Source organism: Tursiops truncatus, chromosome 1 (genome assembly GCF_011762595.2).
Source record: "Tursiops truncatus isolate mTurTru1 chromosome 1, mTurTru1.mat.Y, whole genome shotgun sequence".
In the NCBI taxonomy this organism is placed as follows: Eukaryota; Metazoa; Chordata; class Mammalia; order Artiodactyla; family Delphinidae; genus Tursiops; species Tursiops truncatus.
In genome coordinates this window covers 103829-108170 of record NC_047034.1, presented here as the reverse complement: position 1 = coordinate 108170, position 4342 = coordinate 103829, and the positions used below count along the sequence as shown (strand labels likewise).

The 4342-nt window shown below is 47.1% G+C and overlaps 1 pseudogene; it reads left to right on the top strand.

Moving 5' to 3' along the window:
- Window positions 1-360: 360 nt before the first annotated feature.
- Window positions 361-4117, top strand: LOC117308483 (protein-L-isoaspartate O-methyltransferase domain-containing protein 2 pseudogene; annotated as a pseudogene).
- Window positions 4118-4342: the final 225 nt, after the last annotated feature.

Below are 4342 nucleotides of genomic sequence, written 5' to 3'. Positions count from 1 at the left end.
GAAGGGCGGGATGTAAATTGCCAAAAACCACTCGGGAGAAGTGTATGGTGTTTCCTGAAACATCTAAAAAACAAAGCAACAGAGCCTAGGGCACTTCCACTTATGGTCCTATAGCTTAGGGAATTTAAAATCAAAAAGACACAGCCACCCCAAAGTTTGGAACGGCTCTGTTTACAAGAACCTCGTTTACAGTACAAGTTCAACATCGCAGAAAGTGAAAAATGGATAAAAAAGTTGTGGTATTTACTTACAAAGCAATATCACTCAGCAATGAAATCTGTGTCATCAGGCCCTTAGCAGCACAATGAGTGGATTCAGGTATGATGATTCTAACTGAAATAAGTCACACAGAAAAAGAAACATCATAAGATATCAGTAGGGCGGAGGTCGGGGCTGCGTAGTGGGAGGCGGACTGGCGAGGGGCGCCGGAAGAGCTGCAGGTGCGGCCCAGCGGCCGATTCCGCGGGCCCGCCGAGCCAGGAGGTACTGAGCCGCCGCCGCCGCCGCCGCCGCCCTCGGCCCGGCCTGCAGCGGGGTATGGGGGCGGTGCGGCCCCTCGGCCCCCTCCCCCTCTCTCCCTCCTCTCCACCCCTCCCCTTCCCGTGGTCCCGGGCTCCCGGACCCTCCCCCAGGGCCGCATTCTCCTCTCCCCGTCTTCCTGTCCTCTTCCGCTGTCCTCTCGTTCCCCACCCCCAAGCATAAACACCCCTCCGCGTCCCAGGCGTCTCCCGTCGCCCCTCCCCCCTCCCCGGGGGTCCGCCCTCCAGCGTTCCGGGGGTTCCCGAGGTCTCTCCAGCGGCAGCTTTCTGTAAGCGCGGTCCCGAAGATGGGAGGCGCGGTGAGTGCTGGTGAAGACAACGACGAGCTGATAGACCATCTGAAGGCGGCGCAGTACATCCGCTCCGAGCTGGTGGAGCAGGCCTTCCGAGCTGTTGACCGCGCCGACTATTACCTCGAGGAGTTTAAGGAGAACGCGTACAAGGACCTGGCGTGGAAGCACGGGAACATCCACCTCTCTGCTCCGTGCATCTATTCGGAGGTGATGGAGGCCCTGGACCTGCAGCCTGGCCTTTCCTTCCTGAACCTGGGCAGCGGCACCGGCTACCTCAGCTCCATGGTGGGGCTCATCCTCGGTCCTTTTGGTGTGAACCACGGGGTGGAACTCCATTCAGATGTGACAGAGTATGCGAAGCAGAAGCTGGACTTTTTCATCAGGACGAGTGACAGCTTCGACAAGTTTGACTTCTGCGAGCCCTCCTTCGTCACCGGCAATTGCCTGGAGATCTCTCCAGGCTGCTCTCAGTATGACCGGGTGTACTGCGGGGCAGGCGTGCAGAAGCAGCACGAGGGGTACATGAAGAGCCTCCTCAAAGTCGGGGGCGTCCTGGTCATGCCGCTGGAAGAGAAGTTGACTAAGATAACTCGGACGGGTCCTTCCGCCTGGGAAACCAAAAAGATTCTGGCTGTGTCTTTTGCTCCACTCGTCCAGCCCTGCCAGTCGGAGTCAGGAGAATCACGACTTGTCCACACCCCTGGCGGTTCGCAGCCTCCAGGACCTGGCGCGCATTGCCATCCGGGGCACCATTAAGAAGGTCATCCACCAGGAAGCTGTGAACAAAAACGGGAACGGACTGAAGAACACTCCCAGGTTTAAACGGAGGAGAGTTCGCCGCCGCCGAATGGAAACGATTGTCTTTTTGGACAAAGAGGTGTTTGCCAGTCGGCTCTCCAACCCCTCTGATGACACCAGCTGCGGAGACCTGGAAGACGAGCGGCAAGAAGAAGAGGTGACAACCCCGCCGGACACCAAGCCCGAGCCCCCGGTGAACTTCCTGCGTGAGAAGGTCCTGAGCCTCCCTCTGCCAGATCCCCTGAAGTACTACCTGCTTTATTACAGAGAAAAGTAAGTCTGTGGTCCAGGGGAGGAGGCCAAGCCTTCCTGGAGGGCTGCCCGCAGCAGGTGCACTGGAGGAGGAAGGGGCTCCCGCTCTGCATCTCGTCTTCTCGTCTGTCCTTGACTGTCCTGTAGAGTTTTCATCCAGTCATCTGATTTCTGTAAACATAGTCTGACAAACATAAGGTGCAAGGGGGAATGTCTCAAAAGGGCGAGAGTCTCCTGGAGGAGGGGTTGACTTCACACTCTCAGGAAATGCTGAGGTCTACACGTGGAGGTGGCCTGGAGACCGTTTCTTACACAAGGTACACGTGTCTGCATCAGAAAGGAAAACTGAAGTTGAAATTAATCTGTGTTTCTTATAAAAGGTGAGACAAAAAGCACAAGTTGCTAAGTGTATGAAATCTTTTCTGAGTGGGACACGCCTATGTGCAAGTTTGAATTTTACGGAATCAACCTCTTAATTACTGGCACCGAGTAATTAAAGATTTATTAAAAGATTAATTTAAAAGATTTAACTAAATGTTTTAGTTATTTGGAACGTGGATACTTGATTGAAAAGCCCTCTCTTATTTTAAGTAAATTAATTACATCTTACGTGAGTTGTCAATTGTAATTTTAAAAAACAAAAATTGTGATGGGGAGAGGAATGAACGTATCAGATTGCCAGGTGTCTTTGTGGAATTGCAAAAGAATTCCAAGGCATTTTTTTCTGACACCTTTTGTTACCTTTAAAGTAACCAACATTGAGTAATCCCGTCAAAGAAAGTCCTGAAGAATGAAACAAGTGTTGTGTGTAAGTAATGAGCTGCATTACTTTTGCCCCAGAGACAGAGAGTACTGTTGACTCAACTTTAAATACAGTCAACGGTGTCTAAGGCTCAGTCCTCAGAGCAGGTGGGAAGTACTGGCTGCAGGAAATGGATTGGGGACGGTGTAGACGGCCTGTGGGTTGGTGTTTTGTTTTTTTTTTTCAGTTGGCTATTGTTCTGTAATCACATAACAGTACTGATTCATAGATTTTATCTTTTATAATTCTGGAGAAAAATATTTGTTAGTTTTGTAATTTTTCCTAAGAACAAACGCGTGTTTGGTACATTGCATTAGAACAGTTTCACTCAAGTTTGACTTGTGGAATCCATCTTCTCCAGCGCTGTGTGTTGAGAGCTTCCTGTCTTATTAAGTCGTGGGTCTAGAAGAAGAGGCCGTCCTTTTAGTTAGGTGGCAGGATGTTTACAAGTGACACTGCTTCTTCCAAAACATTGGTTCTTTTCAGACTTTTCAGTTTTAACCAAAGTTAAACCCCAAATCAGAGTCATCCAGATTTTATGATTCATTTGATCTCTCAGCCTCTCAGGAGTTGCTGGATTTCAGTGTCTTTGTGGTTTTACCAGCTTCGCGGAGTTCTGGTTATTTTGTTTTGCCATTTATGCTTTTTTAAAGTAACTGAGTCATTTTATCACAGAACACTGCGTGCACACATAGCTGGGAAAGCGGGTATATTGCCCTAAATGGGTACCGTTAAGCTGTTGTAAAGAAGGGTTTCTTCATAGTCGTGTTTACCTGCCTTTAACTGAACGTCAAGCCTCATTGTCTCAGAGAGAAAAGCATGAGTCACGTTTACTTGCTAAGACTTCGGTTTGCAGATCTTGTTGACGTCATTCTAATTGATTTGTAGAGACCTCTGCAACACGTGGACGTTTTTGGACATGATATCTGAAATATTTTATATTAGGTGGCTTGACTAAATGTTTTTCTGTAATTGTATATGGATTTCCTTTTTTTTCAACCACATTTGCCTTTATGCTAGATTGTAGAAAGTCTTTGCGAGGCATAAGACATGTTTTCCCCTATGTATGTTAAACCTTTCCTAACATTTTGTATTTACATGTTGGTTTGTGACTTTTAAACCAGAATTTGGTTACAAGATATATATATATAGATATTGAATATAATATATGTGAAATAATTTGGTATTGATCTATCTAATAAACATAAAGGAGAATCATCAGTGAGTTTCCCTGTGTGTCAGCACCTTTCTCCGGAGTCAGTCTGAGACACTACTTTCTGTTTTCAGACAGATGACTTATATATATAGTCTGTGTTGTCTGCAAGCTCTGTATTGTAAACCACATTCTAGACAATGGCTGACTTTTGTGTTTCGATTAGTCTGTATTTTTATATGTGACTTTCGTCTTGCAAGTAGTGCAGCCATAGACATGTGCAAAACAAGCAACAAATGTATAATATTAAGCACATAAGACAGAAGCCAGCTGCGTATTTAAAAGTATTTTTGCCCATCTGGAACTTTCAGGGGATTAAGGCGAGAAATATGAAACAAAGGTTTTGATGAACTGATACACAAGCGATACCAATAAAGGTAGTTACGGCAAAAAAGCAAAAAAAAGATATCAGTAATACACGGAATGTAAACTTGGCTACACAGGA